General features: G+C 43.3%; 1 protein-coding gene across 8 annotated transcripts in view; it reads left to right on the forward strand.

Moving 5' to 3' along the window:
• The first annotated feature begins 18,245 nt into the window (after positions 1-18,245).
• The window catches only part of NRXN1 (neurexin 1), a 1,628,124-nt gene continuing 1,622,165 nt past the window's right edge, over positions 18,246-24,204 (forward strand). For all 8 annotated transcript variants that reach the window (XM_085612721.1, XM_085612723.1, XM_085612729.1 and 5 more), the window contains exon 1: positions 18,246-18,381. The gene's annotated coding sequence lies outside the window, so the exon portion shown is untranslated. The remainder of the gene's footprint in view (positions 18,382-24,204) is intronic.

Here is a 24,204-nt window from a genome sequence, read left to right on the forward strand (position 1 = left end):
GCGGCAGAAAACTGCCGCTAAAGCGCCGATAATGGGCTTGATAATATGCCGCAGAGAATTCCCATAGAAGCCCATGTTGATACCAGAACATGGGCTTCTATGGGAATTCTCGAGAGCATATTATCAAGCCCATTATCGCCGCTCTAGCAGCAGTTTTCTGCCGCTAAAGCGGCGATAATTTTAACTCTGTTTCTTGATAATATGCCCCTAAGTCTCCCCAAACCAATCTTCTTTTTTAAGGCCCCCCAAATCTTAAAGGACACTAGCAAGGTCTTAAATTTCGTCCTTTTATAGTAGCTGGGTTCTGTGAATTTCCAAAAACAATTCTCGGCATCTTCACCCAACAGTAATTTGTAGACGTCTAAGAGCTCAGTTCACCCGGAACATGACCCAACTAAAATCCCCATATATTGCAAAGCGGCTGCCCAATAATAGCTATGGAAATCGGGAACTGCGAAGCCCCCCTTTTCCTGCGGCAAAGACATAAACCGTAAGGCCCTCCTGGTTTTGCCATGTGCCCAAATAAACCGATTCACTAAACCCTCCAAAATAGTAAACCAGGATTTTTGAAATTCCAAAGGGATTGCCCTAAACAGGTACAAAATATTTGGTAAAAACAACATCTTAATGACATTGCATTGTCCCACCACGGAAAGATGAAGATTATTTAGCCTATTAAAGTCAAGTCTCGCCTTCCTAATTACAGGTTAGATATTTTTAGCCACCAGCTTTTCTAAATCCAGCATAATCCTTATGCCTAAATATATTGCCGATTCCACGACATGAGTATCCTCATAGTTAACAAACCAATTCTTTATTATTTGAGTTTTAGATCTGTTAAGCGCATATCCGCTATATATGCCGAACTCTAGTGCACTAGCCTCGACCGCTTCCAGTGCCGAAAGCGGGTCTGTGGTGAGAATAGCCACATCGTCAGCATAGGCGAGGATTTTAGATTCAACCCCCTGACTCACAACTGGGCAAATTCTGATGTCAAATAACCTTATTAGGGGGTCCATGTGAACAGCAAATAGTAATGGTGAAGACGGGCACCCCTGTTGTGTCCCTCTCTGTATACTAAAAGGAAGAGAATCATTTCCGTTTAGCCTTAAGCGAGCGGTAGGTGATACGTACAACATTCGAATAGACTTAAAAAAAACTTCCCCCAGCCCGAACCATCTCATTGATTCCAAGAGGAAATCCCAGGAGACCCTATCGAATGCCTTCTCAGCATCTAAAAACAAAGCAGCCACAGGGTCTTTTGCATCAAAGTGAGTGATCACCCAAGGCACATGTTGTGTGGTTCCCCGGCCCAGTATAAACCTGTGTTGACAGGGGTGAATAGTTCTTTTTATAATCCCATTTAATCGCACCACCAAGACTTTAGAAAAGATTTTAACATCACTATTTAGTAAAGTGATAGGCGGGTATGAGCCTGGCTCTCTAGCTGGTTTGTCTTTCTTCAGAAAAACAGCCACATCTGCTCCCGCCCAAGATTCAGGGACCGACCCACCCTTTTGGGCTAGCAGCATAACTTCTATAAAGTCTGGCCCGATAGAGTCCCTTAAGATCTTATAAAACTCCAATGGAATCTGATCCGGACCAACTGCTTTCCCGCAGGGCAACTCTTGGGCAGTGTCCCATATTTCCTCCTGGGAGAACACCTTCTCGAGTTCCTCCCTGTATAAAGGGTCTACCTGTTGTATGTCTACCTTATCTAAAAATTTGCGAATATCCGCGACCGCCACTGATGGTCCTCTGCTATATAAATGCTGATAAAACAGCCTGAAGATTTCACGAATACCCATTGTGTCTGTTATTAGCTTTCTGTTGGTGTCATGGATTTCACAAATCTCCCCAACTGCCAATTTTTTGCCTAACCCTTACAGCCAGGGTATGTCCTACCCACTCGTTAAATTCATAGCAGTGCTCTTTCTTGGACAAATATACCTCTGATGCCCTCCTAGCAATATGTTCTCCCACCTCAGCCTTCTTTATAGCCAGTTGAGATAATATTCCATCTATCACTCCTCCAGTGCAAATAGCCGTGGCTAAGGCTTCTTCGAGTTTATTTAGCTCTTCCTGAATTGCCTGTGCTCAGAGTCGTTCATTCTTTTGGCGACATAAGCTATAACTTAATGTTTCTCCTCTCACCCCCGCTTTAAAAGCATCCCAGACAATTCCGACACTAGTACTACCCCGATTAAAATCCCAAAATTCCTTAATCCACCCTTTCATAAATTCAATATAGTCTGGATCATATAGCAGCCTCCATTCGAAAGTCCATGCCACATTTTCCTTCTCTATCATAGCCAAGTTAACAGTCAAGATTAGCGGACTGTGGTCCGATATAATGCGAGGGAGCCTCTCTATGCCAGAATTGGTGGTAAATTGTTTTGAAACAAAAAAATAGTCAAGCCGGGAAACTACCTTATGTGGGGCTGAGAAAAATGTATTACCTGGCTCAGAGGGTTTCAGATATGCCCATAGATCAGTCAGGCCATTACGGACTAGATTAGTTAGGGCAAAACCAACCTTTTTTTTTTCCCCGAGTACGTGCTTCCTGGCAGACTCCATCGTATGCTCCGACCATTAATACTGATGTCCCCGAAATAATTATCGGGGCGGGCCACATTGCCAGGCTAGAATCTAGAGTTTCTAGAAGTTCGGGGTCGTCACATGTTGAGCCATACAGCAAACAAAGTGTCAATTAAGAGTTATTAAGCAAACATTCAATCACTACCCACGGCCCCATTGGTCTACGGACTTTCTAAGAACCCCGACATCTTTCCTCCGAGTAAGAATTGCCACCCCCCCCGAGTTCGAGAACCCTGTGTAGTATGCGTCATAAGTTTGAACCTGAGCTGTTCCATTATGCAAGCTCTGCTGCCCTCTATATGTGTTTCTTTAACACATAGAAAGTCTACACATAAAGATTTCAACCAAATTGCTGCCTTATTCCTCTTATTCTGATCATTGAGCCCACAGATGTTCACTGTCAAAATCCGCAGATTCATGTCTTAAGATTTCTTAGTTCCTTATGGTAAACCCATTTTCCTGCTAGTCTCTTGCACCCTGCCTTACCATTCATGCTCATTGTACGAGCCTCCTGAAATAACCTGGCCAGGCCATCTTGAATCCAGTTCTGCTTCCCCTTTACTAGCCTCGCAAATTGAAACACCTTGACCTGTGCTGAGCCCACACCACCCCCTACAAAGAAGACCCCGGATCTCCTACTCCCCACCCCCACCCCCTACCTTCCTTACAGGCAATTAGGTCAAGCATGGCCTAAATATGGCCAAGAATACTCCCGCCCAGACAGCGCCAGTGCCCTCCCCCGAGTGACCCCAAGAACAACCACTTCAAATACTTCGAGACCCAAAAGAAAACATCTTTAAATCAAACTAACAGATAGTGATAAGCCCCGCCCCCAGCCCCTCAGTTTTAGCAAGAAAATAAGCATTTAACTTTGCACCCAAGCCCTATGGCCCATACCACATTTTTAGTCAATTGATTATTAACCAAACTAGGTTTCTTATGCATTTATACATTTATCAGATTGGGGAGTACTTTTATCATCTAGGAGAACACATCGGTCCTTCCCTGTATCACCCTTTTCCCTTTCAGCTTCGTTGGCCAAGGGCCTCACCCCTCGTGATTCTGTTAGATCCGTGAGAAACTCTTGGGCTTTTATCGCCGAAAAAAACATTCTAACCCGGCCCTTATGGATAACCTTGAGCCGTGCAGGAAAATTAAAAAAGGCATCGCAACCCGCCCATTGGAATGGGGTTATCAGCTGGTGTAGCCTCCATCTCCGCTCGACCGTTGTGTGGCAAAAGTCAGGCCGAGCAAAGAAGGTATGCCCCTCTGCTGTTCTTTTTGAGTCCGATCTGGCTCGGTCTATGATTGCCTGTCTTAGCAAGAAATTACCAATGAAAATTAGTATCGCTCTGGGTCGGTCTCCCTGACTTTTGGACTGAGTTTTCCTGAACATTGGTAAGCGATGTGCCCGCTGCACTTCCATCTCCCAGTTCCAATGGACCAATTCTGGAAAAGCAGCCTTCAATAGCTTCACGACAAAGGCCAGAATGTTCTCCCCCTCCACAATTTGCTCAAGGTCCAGCAGCCGGACATTATTTCGGTGCTGCCGGTTCTCGAAATCCTTGAGTTTCCAGTCCAAATCCCGTGAATGTTTTTCCTGAGCAGCTTTGAATATATGCAGTTTCTCAACCTCCTCCTCCACGGTAACAGTTCGTGCTTCTAAATGGGTTATCCGTTCGGACATGTCAGAACATAGCTTATTCATCTTGCGAATTGCCCCTTGAAGCTTCTTAGTAGCGAGTTGCGACCTCTTACTCTCCATTTGTTTAAGAGTTGTATACAGTAGCTTCAGTGTCGGAGGTGGAGGTGCACTGCCAGGATCGTTGGTTCTGCCTGTGCCTATGTCTCCACCGAGCCCGCTACCAGAGCAGGCTGTCAGAGTTGAAGCGGAATAGTCCCATTCAAGCTGTCTGCTAGTTGCGTCCGAGGATCGACCTTTTGTCCTGGCCAGGCGCCTAGAAGTCTTGGACTGGATGTGGTGCTGCTTCTGCGAAACTGGGGACTCTTCTCCGGAGACACTCTCCTGTGATGATTCCTGCTCACTAATCTGGGATGTGTCAGAGTTATCATTAAATGAGAAAAACGTATCTACCTCCGGTGAGAGGAAAGGAGCACTTGACCAGGTGGAACCAGGCCCTTGGTTGTCCAGATCTCAGGAGGTGCTGCTCATATTTCCAGGCTCGATATCAGACGGTTCCACATTGGGATAAATCTGAGCAGATGTACACAAGTTACCATGGGTTATCTGGGGGAATGGAACCACAGCCTCAAGCTCACCTTCTGCGTTTGCGTCACCTATTGGAATATTGTTGTGAAAGCCGCTTACATCCTTATTTATCGCCTTGCCATTGCCCGGCTGTTATTATAGGCGCTCACCGCACAGGTCCTTATCGAAGGGTTCTCCCCCTCCAATATCAGCGTTGAATGCAGTCCATCTGCCCCATCGCCCACAGGTTGCCTCATATTATTTAACTCTGGGTCCAGCTCAGTATTATCAGTGTTATTACCCCTCTGGGGCAGAAGATCAGAAGAAAAACTACCAGACCCAGAATGCACCTGAGCAGTAGTAGAGAGAACCGTCTTGTGCGTAGTCTGAGCCGGATCACACGCCTGTGAAGCAGCTTCGGTTCCCAGGGATACAGTCAAAGCAGGGGGACAAGCCGGTAATGTCGTATTGCTCCCAGGGACTGCCGCTGTCATGCTTAACATCCCAAATGCCTCCATTGACTATGGCTGGCGCAGAGCACACTCACTAGCATTAGCCGTCCGTAATCTTGTCCCTCCTGCTACACCGGCTACACCAACATCAGCCACTCTGCCCTCCTTACCTTTCCTTTTGGGGCCGCCACACCGTGTCTGCCCCTGATTTGTCGCAGAGTCCACAACCACTCCCCCCGGTTGCTCTCTCATCTGTTCTTTCCTACCTTTGGCCCCTCCAGCTGCCTCTTTTGGATCTTTATTCACAGCACCTTGCTCTTTCAAATTTTTGTTGTTTTTGGTGCCATTTTCATCCACAACCACAGCCAGCGTCGGAAAGGCCGAATAACGCACTGCACGATCAGTGAGAGCAGCGGCGGGAACTGTGCGCAGCTGTGGGACCTTCCGCAAGGACTGTGGCGGTAACGCAGGTAATGCGGTGAGAAAGCCCGGCTCCTCAGGCTTTCATTATAGCAAGAACTGGGAAGCTCAGGGCTCACCAGGAGACTCAACGGGAGCGTAGCGAAGTCGGTGCAAGACCAGCGTAGCATATCCTTTATAGTTTAATCACCATTTCCAGCTGGGAACTCACAAGGGAGAGGAAGGTCAGTGCTGCCTTCCGTGGAGTCAGTCAGCAGCCATCTTGCCCCCACAGAGAATGTACTTCAAGGTGGAACATTATCTTGAGTCAGACCACACCAATGCTGATGATCTATCTAGGTTCTTTCGCCTTAATGATGAGAACTCCAAAGGGGTTGGATAGTTCTCCCAATTTTCAGCTGCAGGGACACATTTTAGACCTGTCAGCTTTAAGCTGGTCTACTACCAAACTTGTTACCTTTCTCCTCTATTTCCGCTAATCTTGTTTTTGCTGGCCCATGGACTCTGCGCACTTTACCTCTGCTTACCAGTTCTAAAGTACATGTGCACACTGCTAACACATGGTAAAATTTGCTTATACCAAATTGGCATATTTAATTTGCTTGTAAGTCCCTAGTGAAGTGGCACTACATCTGCCCATAGTCTATAGATTAAATTCTACTAATGTCCCTTCAGCACTGATTTTGCCAAACATGTTAGTAGCCCTTTAAACTTGTCTCAGGACTGCCATTGCAGCCTGTGTGTGAATGCAGTTTTAAACTGTCATTTCTGCCTGGCAAAGTAAACCTTTTGCAAGGCCGAAACCTTCATTTTTAATATATATACATCACCCCTAGGGTAGGCCTGGGACAGCCCAGAGGGCAGAGTGCAATTCATTTAATATGTAGGATATGTGCTTTTAAATTTCACATGTACTGACAGTCAAAAACTCTTAATTTTGTTTTTCACTCTTGAAAGTCCTACCGCTCCTATAGGATAACATTGGAGTTCCTTAATTGCATTTTATAAGTGTAATTTCCAAATGAGAATGGGTAACTAGTTCATAATTGATGTCAATGGAATCCTAATTTAAAATCCTAAGTTATGGTGAAGTTGGATTTTAAATTAAAGTTTTACAGTTTTGAAAATGCCACTTTTAGAAAGTTGGCATGTTCCTGCCTGAGCCATTTAGCCAGTCTCTTGTCTCATGGCTGGGTGTAGCTGACAGTTGGGTTTGTGTTTTCCTCCTAGACAGCCACACACAACAGGGAGCATTTGTATGCCTGAATGGACTATCACTGGCAGGATTGGAAGCTTTATACTACCTCCACATAAAGGACTGGATACCAAAGGCCAAATTGGGTATAAATACTGGACCTCAGACCCCAGAACTTCAGTACACCAATGGGCCTGTGGATGCTCTGCCGGGAAGAAGGACTGCTGAGCTGCTGAAGGACTACCACTCTGCTGAAAGACTGCCACTTGCTAGACTACTGCCTTGCTGTGCTTCTGCCTTGCTGTGCTAAGATGCTGCCCTCCTCCTTGGGTGATGAGAACTGGACCTTCCATCTGTTGAACCCAGAACGACAGGTAACTCCTGTGCTAGTTGGCTAGCCTCTTGACTTGAATCTCAGGAACAGAAGGCTCAAAAAACCTAGGTCCTGAACTTGGACCCTGCCATCTGTGAGTTTACCCTGCCAAGTGATGCCACCCCAGCCCCAGATCCTTGGAAGTGGGCTACGGTGCTCTGCAAGACTTTGTGGATCCACTGGAACCAATGCATCTCCTCTGCTGCATGGTACAAACCCAAGCAGGACTGACATGTCACCGCTGCTGCATGGATCACAACAACGACAAAGATTTGCATTGCATTGCAGCCTGTAGCTTCCTCGGACCTACCACACCATGAGTCCTCATTGGTGCAAGCCCTCACATCCCTAGTTGATGGCAACCTCAACTACTATGGTGTGCTCCACATCGCAGTCATGCAACTCCTTGTAACCGATGCATCACTTTGGCAGTGCAGTGCATCGTTGATAGGATCCTCAAAATGCTCCACAAACCAGGATTTAAGGTAATTTATTCAGCCGGCCTAACAGGGTACCTATAGCCAGCATGCACTCCATCACTTTCAACCTGAACTTGTGAGTCTGTCCTGATCCGGCACGAACAGATATACACAGTTGGCATTTTATGCTTTTTGGTGCATATTTCAACAAAATCTTTCAAACTGAAAATCTCTGGTTCTAATGAATGGGTTTTTGTTGCTTTGGTTTTGTTTTATGTATTAAAAATCATCCTACTTTGCTAACTCTGTTATGGGCTTCTTTTGGAGCATGTTTTCACTGTGTTACTGTTTGAAGTGTTGCACAATTGCTTTACAGATTGCCTCTTAGTTAAGCCTGATTGCTCTGTGCCAAGCAACCCGAGGGTTGACTGAGCACAGGTTAATTTAGGGTTTGCTTGTATTATGGTTTCTGCTGGAGAAGGGTTTTACTCCCTCTAAACCAGTAACCCAATTTCTTACAAACATTAACTATTTATATAGGACATTGGAACAAGACCAGTCTCATGCTAATATTTTTAGTTCTTGCAAGATAGACATACTGCTCTATTGAAAATGTTGAATGCTTACCATGGTGCATCCGTTAATAGAGTAAATTGTATGTATGATTCATTTACTGTAGAATATTACAAATCATGTGAAATCCATAAAAACGAAAAAGCAGTGCATATTTAAAGTTGATGTAAGGCCAGGGAGTCACATCATGTTTGTCTTCTGATTGGTATAATAAAGCAATCTCTCATATAAGTCTTCAAGAGAACTCTATATGAAGAGACGGGCTGTGCTACAAACTGACTACGTCTGTTGTGTTCCTTCTCTATTATACCTATCTCTTTCCAGCCTCTTTGTTATCATCATTGAGCACAGTCTTGGATGTGTGTGTCTCTGTTGATGTAGAGGACTTTTGGGTTCCACCTTGTGCCTATAGCAATATGTGGATCTACACCTTAGTGGTGACTTGAGCATGACAGGTATGGCAACTCCACTTGGATGTTCGTCCTCGGGTACTCAGACCTTAGTCAAGGTGTGGGGGTGAAAACAGGAATGTTGTACAGCACCTTAATATTCAAACAGAATATGTGTATCTGTTGATTAATACGTGTCCATACATATGATAAATAGTAGAGTATAACCTGGTTGGATACAAACCTAACCAACCACCAGCTCTTGGTCTGTAGTGTGGAGGAGGGTTTGGAAATTTAGGCAAATGTAGGCAACGTTTGATAGAACTAGGAGGATAGAGGGGAGCAGCAATGATGTGTCCCAATTGGTGAACAACAAATAAACATACTGCTACCCTGGTGTAATCTAGCAAAACAACTGGAACTAGAAAACAATGGTATGGTTAAATGTCAGAAAATCTTTATCCAGGTTAGTGTCATCCTTTTCTACCCAACAGCAGTCATGAGACACGCCAATTAATTAGGTGAAGCTACTTTCTACAGATCCCATTGCTATCACTACTGATAAATGCTACAGCCACTGAGCCAATACTATGTGTCCTCTGCAAAGACCATCTGCATAAGGGATTAAGAAAATTGGCAAAAGATAGATAATATACACAAATGCAGTGGCTCTTTTTTATGACCATGTGTTAGACCTGGCATCCTTGGCCTGGTGCTCTCCTTTTTGCCTTCAACCCTCCTGTTTTGCTGACTTTGCTTTTGCTGGTTCTCGGACTCTGTCTACTTTACCAATGCTAACCAGTGCTAAAGTGCATGTGCTGTCTCCTAACATCGTAGTGGAATTTGCTTACACCCAATTGGCACATTTAATTTACTTGTATGTCCCTAGTAAAGAGATTCTACGTGTACCAAAGGCCTTGCATTCAATGCTAGTAGTGGGCCTGCAGCCCTTATTATGCCACCCATTTAAGTAGCCCTTTAAACCTCTACCAGGCCTGCCATTGCAGTCTGTTGGTGCAGTTTGTAACTACCAGTTTGACCTGGCAAAATAAACCTTTTGCTAGACTCAAACATTCCTTTTTTATACAGATGTCTCCCCTAGGGTAGGAACTGAACAGTGTAAAGGGAAGGGTTCAGTGCATTTAAAAAGCTGGACAAGTACTTTTAAGTTTTATGTCCTGGTAGTGAAAAACAAAAATATATATCTCAAATTATCAAATAATATATAACTTGTTTGAATGTATAAATTGTGATACTGTCTGTTTTACACTGTCAAAAGAGAGTTAGTATTGGAATGTTTATTCTTATTTAAAATTATGAAATTTTGATTATTATGCTAATATTGAGAAGAACCAACAGTGTTAAGATACAATTAGAAGGCTGTGTTTTAAAAAGATGTGATGCTCTGTATTCTATGGGTAATGTTTTAAAATACTCATTTTTAAAGAGATTTTGGATAATCCAGGATATATCATTGTACTGAGTATAGATATTTTATATGAATTGTGGATTTGTTTAAAGTAATAAAAAGAGATTTTTTGCATCATACAGATCTCAGTGTATATGTAGTGGTGTGAAAGATAGGTGTATGTGTGTTTCTCTACAAAAGGATGAGTATATTGAGGTGTTAATACTTTGGGGCATATTATCAAGAAACGGGGTTAAAATTATCGCCGCTTTAGTGGCAGAAAACTGCCACTAGAGCGGCGATAATGGGCTTGATAACATGCCCTTGAGAATTCCCATAGAAGCCCATATTCTGGTGTGAACAATGGCTTCTATTGGAATTCTCTGCGGCATATTATCAAGCCCATTATCTCCGCTTTAGCAGCAGTTTTCTGCCGCTAAAGCTGCGATAATTTTAACACCGTGCTTGACAATATGCCCCTAAGTGTTTTTCAAGAGGGATCTATTACTGTTTATGAGTTTCAAACCCTGTCCCTTTTGTTATAAGGGTACCTCGTTATCGATTGTTGAGTTTTGGTAGTGAAAAAATCCCAAATTAGTTTTTCACAACTGTTAAGCCTACCTCTTTCATCCAATACCATTGGGTTAACTTATTATGTTTAATAAGTGATAACTTTCAATTAGGAGCACGTAGACAGGTCGAGATTGGTGTCTAAAGAATTATAATCAATATTCCTCTTTAATCGGAAAGTCAGATTTGTATTCACAACTCTGAAAATGCCGCTTTTAGAAAGTTGGCAGTTTCTCGTCCTAACCATTTGGTGTCTGCAGTCTGATCCTGGGTCACATGACTGGGTGCAGCTTGCAGTTGGTCTTTGTGTATTGCTCCCAGACAGCAAGTCCAAGGGAATTTAGGTGTTGGTAGGATAGTTGGCTCTGTGATAAGGAGGGGGAGGAGCTGGACCCTACCACACTTACACATCACAAAGGTTCTGCCTGAACGCTCTCACAAAAGGTTTGAAATTGGTCTTTAGTGACCCCCAGATGAGCTGGGGCCAGGACAGTGAGGAAGGAGATGCCTGACACCTTAGATGGGTGGACACCTCTAGAAGATTCCTCTACTTCAGAGTGGGCACCAGGAATAAATATTGGACCCTTGAATCCACCTCTTCAGTACACTTCTGGGTTTGTAGACTCTGCTAGGAGGAATGACTGCTGTGCTGCTGAAGGGACTGTCACATGCTGGAATGCTGTCCATAAGGACTGCTGTGCTGCTCTGATCTGCTGACCTACTGACCTGCTGCTTTGCTGCCCCTTTCCTGGGTGAGGAGGAATGGATCTGCATCTTTAAGCTCAAGATCCCAGGGTGACTCCAAGGACCAGTTAGCTGGCCTCCTGATCAAACGTCTCAGGGCCTGAACAGGCCACCACAACTTTGAACTTAGAACCTGGACTCTGCCATCTTGATTCCTGCCCTCCCACGTGGTGCCAGACCAGTCCGGGATCCTTGAAAGTGGACCTGAAGGTGCTCTGGTAACCTAACTGTGGATTCAGCAAAACTGACGGATCTCCTCTGTGGCACATGTCCCATAGAACCGGTGCATCGCCTCTGTTGCTCAACACATTGTACTCAGAACTGACACATTGCCTCTGCTGTGCAATCTTCCCTGACTCAAGAACTTTGTATCACCCATTGCAGCCCATCTGAACTTCTGCTGCGCAACTCAGCTCCACGCAAAGACATCACCTCGTCCAACTCAGCACTTCGGAACCGCCACAATGCATTTCCATGCAAGGACATTGCATTACACTTTGCAGCTCCCTGGAACCCCCGCTGTGCAATGCATCTCCTCGTTCGGACCCTAAATCGCCTTTACTGCATGACACATCATCGACATGGGAATCCACATCTCTTAGCGATTAGGATTATGGTACTGTGTTCAGCAGACCTATGTGGGTCCCTGCAGCTGTCCAAAGGTCCATTGCGGTTGTCCTGAACATGTGACTTCGTCCCGATTGGGTGTGATGAGAAATCCACAGTTGCCGCTTTGTTCTTCTTGGTGCTATGTTCACTTAAGTCTTTAAAATTGCATATCTCCAGGTCGACTGATAGGACTTCTGCCACTGTGGTCTTAAACTATTTATTAGATTTTATTCTAGTTTTCAAAATAGTTGTGGGATTTTTCTTGTGTTGTGCTTTAACTTTATTACTGTTGAAATGTTTCATAAATACTTTACACATTGCCTCTTAGTAAATGGCTGACTGCTCTGTGCCAAGTTACAGAGGGTGGAGCACAGGTTAATTTGGGGTTTGCTGATGACTTCACTTTCATAAGGCTTGTGGTTGCTGCTTGAGAGAGGTTCACCCCCTTCAACCAGTCGAACAATTTCTTACACCATGGTTACATAATGAACATGGATATGATATCAAACCGAACTTGCACAATGAAGAAAATCTGTTCTTCTATGTGACACCACATTAATGCAAATTTGTTTTCGCATGCTGTATGGCACCTTTGACCTCTTTTCTATGTTAATATAAGATGTGAAGACCTTATATTCAGGACCGGACCTAATTCATTGAAGAAAATATTTTTAGCTGTGTGACCATACTCCTAACTGATATTATATCAGCCATGAAGAAGGTCCAGAAATAGGAATGAAAAACATTTGCTGTGGCTGTTTTTATGACTGTGGAGACATGAAGATTAGGAATCATTGCAGCATATTGAAGACTGACATGTTTGTCATTTGGGACTCGTTGATCAAGTGCATTTCATTTTGGTTTATACGGTACAAGATACATACAATCAGAAAAAAAATCACAGTTTTCTTGATACCACATGCTAGAAGAAGAGGACCGAAGCACAATAAAGACAGCTAGGGATTAGTGTAGCAATACCGGACAATGTTAAGTTTGAAAACTTAGCTTCAGGGGCCAAAAGTTTTTTACTGAGAAGTCTACTTGCAAGAAATTAAGTTGGTGGTTGACTAGGGTGTAAACCCTAGTCATTCATCAACCACAATTCTAGTCTGGGTAAGGGACAAGAAAACCCCCAATTAAGTTGTGCTCACCCCTGGAAGCTTCGTATAGAGCAGTCAGGCTTAACTGAGAGACAAAGGGGCTTATTTACAAGACCCTTGCGCCACTTTTGCGTCACTTTTAACATAGGAAAAGTGACGCAAAAGTGGCGCAAGGGGCTTGTAAATCTGCCCCAATGTGTAAAGTATTTGTGCATCACTTTAAATAGTAAAACAGTAACAACATCATACAAAAAGGATCCTCTACCAGGTTAGTAACAAAGTGCTGAATTTAATAAATAAAATAAGACTAAAGAGATGTGCGAGGGCGCAGGCTGATTTTATCCATTTGGCATGGAATTGCCCTGCGGTGCTGGCCTACTGGGAGGAGGTGTTTGGGCATCTTGAGCAAATGGTTGAGACCGAGCTTCCACACACTCCCTTGCTTGCCCTACTGGGGTATGTGCTTCCATTGAGTCAAGGAATAAGGCGCTTTACTGCCATTGCGCTAGTGCTGGCTAAAAGACAAGTATCTCTGAATTGGGGAGGAACTGCACCGCCTTTGGTGGGCGCATGGCTCAGGGATATGATGTATTGTGATATGACTAGTGATGTATATTCATCCCTGCTTCCACTTGCCTCCCGTCTCAAAAACGTCTGACAACCACCCCACTCCTATTTGTTATTACATCCGGAACTTACTGATTGAAGTATTACACAGGATGAAGTGTCTATTGAATTAGACAACCTATCCTGTGGATCAGGATTATCAAAATGTCTTTGTTACATGAACCTGTATTGTTGTTTTATGCTTACTGATTATGGAACTATTAATGACTTTGTGGACAACTCTTTACCGATACCTGTCAATTTGTGCTTCATGTAATCCACATTATGAGAACAAAGTATTTTCTTTTCCTTTTTCTATATAATTTGTTGAAAACTGCAATAAAAACAAGTTAAAAAAATAAGACTAAAATGACAAAACTCAAACTAGTAGAACTGGAGATATTGAATTTTTAAGATTCTGGTAAAAATAACACCAAATGCGTAAAGTCCTAACTCATATCAAAAATGCGTCGTACTTTATCCCACTATAGTGACTTCAACTCTACGATCAGTTCCGCGGAAAACGACATGACATTCATAGCCACACAGGAATGGGAAAATCTAGTTGCCTCTTACAACCTCAGACCAGAGCACACCACTCTACTTGAAGAACCAAACACCTTATTAAGCCAGGGGAATAGCAAAAGCATGGCAAATCCACTATTTGAAATTCCATGGCTCATAATCATAAATAATCTGCAAGCATCGGCCAAAGCACTAGAGCTCCAATCGCAAAAAATGGACACACAGCTTACTGTCCTACAATCAATAGCTACCTCAATACTAGGCATTGAGGGGAAGATATCTGAATTAAACGGTCTCATAAAAAGGGGCCAGGAAGCGACTTACACACTGAACTGGGACAAAGTCATACGTTCAGGTGGACTGTGACAGAGTGTGGGCTAGCTGCAGAGACACAGTTAAGCTCACCGAACAGAGTACCATCAATCCTGGTTTGTGGAGTGTTGCATGGATCCGCGTTGAAAACGCGTAATGCAGAAGAGGCAATGTGACGGTTCCGTGATTCGGTGAGGCTGGGGTGAGAGGTTCTGTTTCTGAGACGTTGAGGATCCTGTCGACGAGGACATGCAATGCGATGTCCGGAGTTGGGGATGTGTTGCACAATCATGGCACTGCGTCGGTTCTGAGGAACTGTGAGGCTGCAATGAGGAAAGCAGCGTGGTCATTGAAACTGCTGCGGGTTGTAGCAGGGAAGCAAGTCTTTGTAGCGGGTCCAATCCACGTTGCAGCGACGATGTGTCGGTTCTGCTCAGGTTTGTACCACGCAGCAGAGGAGATGCATTGGTTCAACTGGATCCACAGGGTGACAGAGCACCTTAGGCCCAGTTCTAAGGGTTCAGGCTGGGGTGGCACCACTTGGCATTGTATACTCACATATGGCAGAGTCCAGGTGAAGATGCAAGGTTGTTAGAAGCCTGTTGTATCCCTGAGGCTTCAGATCAGAAGGCCAGCCAATGAGCCCTTAGAGACACTCTGGGTTCTGGGTTCAAGAGATGCAGGTCCTGTCCTTCTCATCCAGATAGGAGGGCAGAAGGTAGCAGGTCAGCACAGCAAGCAGGTGTCCAGTAGAGTGCAGTCCAGCAGAGTGGCAGCCCTTCAGCAGCACAGCTGTCCTTCTTCCTGGCAGAGTATCCACAGGCCCAGAAGTGCGCTACAGTGGTGGTGCCTGAGGTCCATGTTCTATACCCTGGTGCTCTGGTTCTGGAAAGTGAGAGAAGCTTCTAGAAAGCGCCTTTGAAATGTATGGAATTTCCTGCCTCTCCTGCCCTGGCTCCAAGCTGGCTGAAGCGATAATGTAGGGTGGGAACAATCTATTCAGGTGCAACTGGGGCTGTGATCAGCTCCACCCCATCCTGACAGCAGATGGCCCATCCAGGCACACCTAACCATCTACTGTGTAACTGTCTGGGAGTAATTCACAAAGTCTGTTAGTTACACCCAGTCATATGACACAGGCCAGGTTATAGTCACAAAAGGACCAAGGGTAAAAACAGGCCAACTTTCTGAAAGTGTCATTTTTGTAAATGTGATAAAAAACACCAATGTTACTACAAAAAAGGGCTCTTCATCACAACTCCAAATACACCAAACATGAATTGGTTATCTCCTCCCATTTGGAAATTACACTTATAAAATGTAATACGGTAACTCCAAAGTTATCCTATGGGAAATATAGTCCTTGCAGTAGTGAAATATGAATCTAAGAGTTTTTCACTATCAGGACATGCAAAATACTAACGTACATGCCCTACCTTTTTATTTTATTTTATTTTTTTAATTTATTCAACATCTTCAGTTATATACAAATTAACACAGATGTATCCTTAGAAGAGAACAAGCAAAAGCAAATCGAAATACAGGGAGTTCCAAATGGGTAGATCTTAAACAAAAGAAAAAAGGGAATAATAAAGAAGATTATAGCACAGTTTACAGGCATATACACATTATCAGGACATGTAAAACAAAACAAACAAGCATTGGCATAGCCAATAGGTCTCGCCTTTCGGACCTTATAAGTGTTTAGTTATCCAGCACAATATCCTTGGTGCAACAACATCACCTGTTGCATGGATAAACACTTATAAGGTCCAAAATGCGAGACCTATTGGCTATGCCAATGCTTGTTTGTGTAGCTTGCATGTGGTGTGTGCTGGCAGATTAAGTTGTCCCTTGTATTCTGCGCCTGCAGCCTTGTCTTCAGTGCATAAAACACCTTTATTGCTGCACATTGAGGAAAAAACTAGAGGGAACATTGCCTGCACGCACTGCTTAATTTATAAAACAGTAAGTGCAAGGGCACAAGGTATTTCACAGAAGTCCCATGCAGTTGACAACACTTACTTGTCACCTTAAACTGTATATTTAATTCCTAGTTTTATCATTTAAAGGAATATTAATTAGTGAAGTGTTCCACTAAGTCTTCTAAAATGTGATCACACAGCGCCATCTAGTGGTGTATTCTAATAAATACATGCAGGTAAATAAATGCAGTGCTGAACAATGGAAACACTGGCAAATTAAGCACCGTCGGCAAGGCACACAGAGGCTCTGAGTGTGTGCCAAGTTGCTGCCCAGAGGACACTGAGGGATCAGAGACTCTTTCTCATCTGCCAAAGCTCCCATCCAGTTCCAAATACTAGGACAATGAATTCCTTATGTCTGAGCTGCATTCCACCAGGAAGCAGATGCCCAAGTCACAAGGAGCTCAACTGAATACAGTCCCACCTTTCCTGCAGACCCAGCAAACCATCAAGGAACAAAATGAGATGTATCTATTATATCCCTTTTCAAGTTTGCCCAAATATAAACTGAGAAATAATGTTATTTTTTAGGAATAATTCGAAATTTGCTCTTGGGGCAGGTAAGGGTTACCCACAACATTTCTGGGAAGGGTCAGACTTGCTTTGCACGCCGTAAAAATATTAGAATATTCCATGAATATCTCTTCAAAAACAATGGCTTTTTAGCACGTTCAAGTAATAATTGAGCTATGAAATGCACTATTGTGCCCTATTTCCCCCCCAAAGCTTCTAAGGTAGGTGTTCTACCTCGATCCTGCCTATAGGAAGTCGGGCTCGGGCAATCCAAGCCGTTCAGTCCTAGTACAGTCACTGCACCACTAAAAACATCACCACTTAGGTTACAAACAAAATCACTGGTCCTATCTGATTCTACGGCTGCAGCGTTTTTCCAGATAATTATGGATTTACTGCACTTGCCACAAAATCTAACGTCGGCTTCAAAATTTGCAAATATCCTCAAAAAAAAATAGTTTCTAGGTCAGACGGATCAAAAGTCACTAAAACAGCCCACCAGTGCCAGGCCTTCCTGGAAAGGTTAACCAGTCACCTCTCAGTTGTCATCAGCTGTGTTCTGTGCTAAACTGCTACTAATGTTGTGAAACTTTGTCCCATACAGTATTATGTGTTGTAATGAAATAAATTGTGAAATACAGTTGCCGAATATGCCACATTATGCGACATAATTATTTTTCTTTCTGCACACTTTAGTCAATTACTCCTCGTTATGTGATCCTTCACTTCTGTATAATTCCAGTGGCCGTGGCACATTAACCCCTCGAAATTATAGAATGTTAAGTTTCAAACCTGTATTCAGCAGTTTGAAACCACAAACCACTTATGTGGGTGCATTTAATACTTTGGGATTTCGCCGATATTATAACCGGACACTTGTTGTCTACATAAGGATCTCTGCAGCAGATGCGTTGATCCCCTGAGCTATCTTGGAATGCAGCCTCTGTTGGCTAAATAAGTGTGCCTGGGAGCAGTTTTGCCACTTTACGCTGGAATAAGCGGTGTCATTTGTAATTGTAAGCAGCACGTCCAGCTGCCACATTTCTGCCCTAAAAGTCCGTCAGCCACTTTACACTTCTCAGTGGGCCCCACCTCTTCCTAGAGTTTGGGTGTGCGCGCTCCATGATGCTACCGTGGTGCAGTCGCGGCTACATTAGGTGGAAACACTGAGTAAACGGACGCTGCCCGGATCTTTCCATAGAAGTCCCGAGGAGGCCGTCCGTCCGCTGACACCAGCCCAGCCGAGGGGGTGTGTGTGTATAAAGTCACTGTGCTGTATAGATAGGGCTGGGAGAGCACGCTCAGGTGCCGCACGGAGGGTTGATTCCTGGCACTTGGACACAAGGAGATCTCAGCACTTTCTGCAGCACAATGGCGGAAGGTACGGAATCCGACAGAGGGACAAAATACGTATAACTTTAAGAGGCTTCAATTTAGAAACTCTGCCATGGGCGGGGACAGCACACCTACCCAGGCGCGCGAAATATTAGTGAGCGCAAAAGATGAACTTATTCTATGTCTGAAAGCCTATCAGAAAAATACTGCTGAGTTATATAGACATGTATAGGCTGGAAATTAGTTATACTGAAAAAATATGTTTTTATGTGTTTATGCTTTTAATTACCATTATCTATCGCATGTTTTTCAGCGTTAGAAGTTTTAGAGAAATGGCTTTTGTGCCAGAAAGGGCTAGAGACTCCAGCTCCACACATATTGCGTATAATTTATTTTTAAGAGCGATGTATCACCTCTTTAAAGAAACCATGGCGTGCGTCTGAGTGCTTGGACGGGAGGCTGAGTTCTTCTGATTCGTCGGTGGTTGTTCTAAGGGCTTTAAGTGGGCCAGGTCTCACCGGTACTGAGCACCGGCAGTTTTTTAAATTTGGCCTCGAAACTGGTCTCTATCCGACTCTGTTTTGTGCCCCGGCACAAGCGGTCAGTTTTTTTTCCGGACTGCCGTGACAGCAGGCACATCAATGTGCGCCTGCTCACTTCTCACTAGTGGAGAAGTTACGGCATGACGTCATGCCAGGTGAGCATTGTAGGGAAAGGGAAATCCTTTAGAGAGAGTCGTTTTCTCTCTAGATTTTCCTTCTCTTTTTGAAACTCAGAAGCAGCAACATCGTCGTGGTGTCACCAGGGCTTTAAGTGGAAGCTTATTAATGTTATATACAAGCCATAGTTACTGCTAATCTATCTTATGCAACTAGCAACCATTGACAAAGCCAATTGTCCTGACTTGTTGTAGGTATGATGTTACTTGTTTTATACATCTGGATGTAATGACCGAAACAGCAAAATACAAGTCGGGGGCACACTAAAGCTAAGGATAGATTTTTACCTTATGTCGTTTTTAAGCCACCACCCATGATAACATTGTCCACGCCCCTTTGAGAGACCCCCAGTTTTTTCATCCCACTTAAAGCCCTGGTTGTTATTTCCGTTTTTGATTGGATTTTTTTGCTGCAGCTATTGTTATCTAAAGGTCCACCTGATTCCTCCAAGTGAGCTACAACTACAGCTCCCAGAATGCATTCGTTCGGTTGTCAAATGACAGTTCAAGATTGAAGAAGACAAAGTCTGCCGACATAGAGGGGACGGAATTTTAACCAGGTCCATTAACTAGTTAGGTGGATGGGGGACAAAATATATGTAGCTTTTAACATGGTAAACAAACCAGGAAGAGTTTACAGCTGTAATAGCATCATGGGCCCTACGTATGGACTGGTATATTATTAGAGTCTTGAACCAAGATCTACTATCAGGGCCACTGGAATTATGTGGCAATGGAAGACCAAAGTATGCAGCTATATGGACAGAATTATAGGACAAGTAAAATGCAAATTATGAGGCATAACTTGGCACAATCTGAAGCAGTATTATATTGTTGTTTTATCATTTCAACAGCTATGGTCCTCTTTGGGCAACGTTTAACACACTAGCTCCAGTTTACCAAGTGCAATCAGTGATCGACAACTGAAAGGTATCCCGTTAACCTTTGCGCGGGATCTGTCACTGTGTGAAGCTAAGCATTCTCCTTAGTAACTTGTTATATTCTTGAGCTAGAATCATTGTGATTTTTGTGTGAAATCTGCAGTTGATGCAGCTGGAAAACGCGGCATCCACAGATGCTCTTAATTCCTCTTTTTTTGCCTCCAGGACTTGTAGTCACGATTTTGCTTCAAAAGCGACAAAAATGTAGATAATAGTAACATTTTTATTTAGTGCTGCATGCCACACGTGCCATTTCCAAATACCTGTAAATACCATGTGTTATTTTTACCCAATATAAGAGAGCCTAGGTACCATCACATTTCAGCGGCGAACGTTCAACTCCCGAAACCAACTTTCCGGCTTAAAAAAAGAGTACCAGAATACAGCTAACACAACAACTGTGCATGCTACTCACACGTGTGTTGGGCAGTTTGAGAGCTATGAAAAGCTAAAACGGAATCATTTTTTCCACATTTACTGGGGGTGTTGCACTACTCCCTAACTCAGGACTGTAATTGAAGCAGGCTCTTTTCTTCAACAGTTAAAACTCAGAAGCTTCCGGCGGCAGGCAGATCTCTGCAGCAGCCACTGAACCCTTTGAGCTATCCTCTTATTTAAATCAACCCCAAGTACAGTGGCTTCGCTGTGACGTGTTTCTGACTGCAGTTCCTTTTGACCTACTCCGTGAGTTCAGGCGGTAAAGCACCCGGCCCGGACGGGGTCCCGTTGGATTTATACAAATCCGAATTACATTTGTGGGCCCCTATTTTGACTAGATTTTTTAATGCAACGGCGGAGGGCCAGTTACCTATTTCTTGGGGCCAGTCTTTGATCATTCCCCTTTTCAAAAAAGGCTCCAAATCTGAGGCAAGCAATTACCGCCCCATTTCCCTACTGGATTCCTCTATAAAAATTATGAGTAGAATAATTTTAAAAAGACTTGAAACCTGGGCTACGGATAATTCGATTTTACCAAAGGCACAATATGGCTTCAAAAAAGGTCTGGGGACATTGGAGCAGTGCGTTAATCTTGACCTCCTTATTCATAAATACACTGTCGCTAAGGAAGGTAACCTGTTCCTCTGTTTCGCAGACCTGAGTAGTGCCTTTGATCTTGTAGATCATAAAATCCTATGGGATATCCTGCTAGAACTTGGTGCCCCAAAGGAGTGCGTATATTTTTTGGCACGGCTCTATTCTGGATTATCATGTAAAGTTCGTTATGGTCCTTTGGGGGAATGTACACCCTTTTTTAAAGTTGCTAGAGGTATCCGACAGGGCTGTGTCTTGGCGCCATTTTTATTTTCAGTATTTATTAACCAAATTGATTTGATTTTAAGTAAATTATCTTCAGATGCCCCTATGATTGATGGAAGTCCCATCCCAATTTTATTATACGCAGATGACGCTGTACTTTTATCATGAACACAGATTGGTTTACAACGTCTTATAGACAGATTTGTGTTATTTATTAAAGATAGGAAACTGGTAGTCAACAAAACTAAGACATTTGCTATTACTTGCGGTAGGAAGGTAAAATCAAAATCTACCTTCTACATTGATAAAGATAAGATGCAAACGGTCAATAGATTCTGCTATCTGGGGATAACATTCTCTGGAGATGGGAAATGGACACATGAGGATGAGAATGTGAAATTGAAGATGAACAGAAATACCAGTAGTATTTTTAGATTTGCAGCTAAATTGGGGCAAAGGAGGATAAAAGAAATGTTGGCCATTTATAAAGCCAGGTGCGTCTCATCGGCACTGTATGGGGCGGGTGTGTGGGGCCACCATCATGTTAATTGTTTACAGAATGATGAAAACAAGTTTTTGAAAAAGTTATTATGTGCCCCCCCCTCAGCTTCGACTTTGTTAACTCACATGGAAGTCGGTATTGACTTCATTATGGATTTAGCCGCATTACGCCCACTATTGCTCTGGCACTCCATCTGGTCTAAAACTGAGACAATATTCACACAATCAATCATTAAAGATTGCTTGAGGCTTGACAATTTATCACGTATACCATGGTTGAGCTACATTTACTACTGGTTTAATCTCCTATATGATTGTAACATTTGTTTGAACCCAGAAGCCGCTGCATTGATATCAAAGAAAGATCTAAAACTGAGGTTTCTAGCATACAAGAATGCGGCTAGAGAGAGACAGTCTAGTAATTTAATAACCGTAGCATCTTACAATGATTTGAATTTGAGGAAAGGTTTTCAGGCTTACCTTACGACTGTGACACGTAATTCCCATCGATTTGTCCTAACCCGTTTAAGGCTCGGGATTGTCCATCACTTAGTTTCATTCCCGCACATGAAAATCAAATCAAATACACTGTGCCCTTGTGATAATATTTCAAAGCAAAGTTGCTGTCACTTTTTAATGTTCTGCAAATTTTACTGTTATTTTAAGAAGTTTTATCTTAAACCTATCTTTTTAAAATACAATGTTAGATCCACAAAATTAGCAATGAAGCTTTTAATGACTTTGGAAAGCCCTGGTATTTGTTTTTTTGTTGCATTATATGTGTTAAAGTGTATAAACATAAGGAAGTCTATAATTTGTTCCGCTTAGCTTCCATTGTTTTGCGTATTTTGCACATTTAGTATGTACTGCTTGCACCCTTTTATGCATTTTAAACTCTGAGTTGTCCATGGATGCTTAACGCACTTTAAAATTGCCACTTCACTCAGCACTTTTTGTACAGTTATAATGTACTCGTCACTTTATGCAGAATTTGCACTTTGTTAATTAATTCTAATGAAGTATTGTTAGTAACCCTCTTACGCTTCTTTAATTTTGAGTTGTCTACGGATGCATATCGCACTTTAATATTGCCTTTTTGCACATAGTATTTTGTGCATAGCTACAATATACTTGTTATTCCATGCTGATTTTTGCACTTGCCAAAATAATTCTAATGGACTACCAGTTTGGTATAGCAAAGGTTGAATTTGTATATATAAATGTATAGTGCTTATTGTATAAGACATTTTGGCCCGCTATGTATTTTAAGTTTTTATTTATTACCTGTCTTGCTTATATAGTTGTATTTTACATACCGAATAAAGCTTTTGACTTGACTTGAGTTCAACCCCCCATGGGAAACTCCTCGTCCTGGTATTGTGTAAACTTCTGCAATTGGCCGCTTTAATATCGGGTTGACCTGGTGTTTTGCAACTAGCTGATGTGAAGTGCTACAGGGGACTAAAAATAACGTGTTTTATAAAGTGGTTTCTGCCACGGCATTCCGGCTTCACAGCGGAGTACTTCATAGGTGCCATTGAAGTACACCACAGCGATGCACACTTTATCGACTTTGGAAGGATGAGTGTTGGTATGCACCGCTCTGGTTTCACACATGCGGGCTGCCCAAGGATTTCAGCAGCAGATGGGCTATTTCATTGCTTCAGAGTTAGCTTTCTAAGCCCAAAAGTCTGTTTTGGAGGGAATACCCGCCTACTGCGGCTTTCTTCTACCTTAATAGTGCTTCTGTTGTGGGGATGTGAGGGGAGTGTGTGTGGGGCGAAGGGTGGAGTCAAGAGCTTCGGAGTCAAGTCAGGCCTGGGGCTGACTATCTGGTTTATTTTTAAAATGCTTCTGCTGGGTTAAAATCCCAGCGGAAACAGACCCTTCAAACTCTCAGAATGCGAGCTCAGACACATGCACTTCATGTCACACTGTTTGCAAAAACAGCCTCCACAACGGACCAGAGGATAACATCCTGGGGATACAAGCAAGGAGAGAAAACAAGCATTGGCCGCACGCGGTTAAAGTAAAAAAAAAAAATGAAAGACAAGCCCGGCGAAGCGTGGGCGCGAGCGCTTGGGGGCGGGGGAGCGGACCCTTTGAAGTGCTCAAAGGAGCCAAAGCTATAGAGAAGGGAGGGGGGAGTGGGAGCAGCTGTGCACATACATGTGATCATGCACTCAAGGTTTAAGCCAGCCAAAACTGTGGGTCGCACTTTGAAAATCCCACATATAAAATGTCTCTTCGAGCCTTTGGCTCGCGAGACCTAAAAAGGAGTTCACTCAAACAGATTTAGCTCATTGAGTTGTAGCGAAAGCGAGCTCCTCTCTTATTTTCCAATCTATAACAGGGGCCCAAATAGGTTTCCCTAGTTTTCTAGCCTCCCACCCTTTCTTCTCATACAGTCCCTTTTCCAAGTTGTACATAGCTAAGAGTCTTGAAAGCCATT

This window comes from Triturus cristatus, chromosome 6 (genome assembly GCF_964204655.1).
Source record: "Triturus cristatus chromosome 6, aTriCri1.1, whole genome shotgun sequence".
Lineage (NCBI taxonomy): Eukaryota > Metazoa > Chordata > Amphibia > Caudata > Salamandridae > Triturus > Triturus cristatus.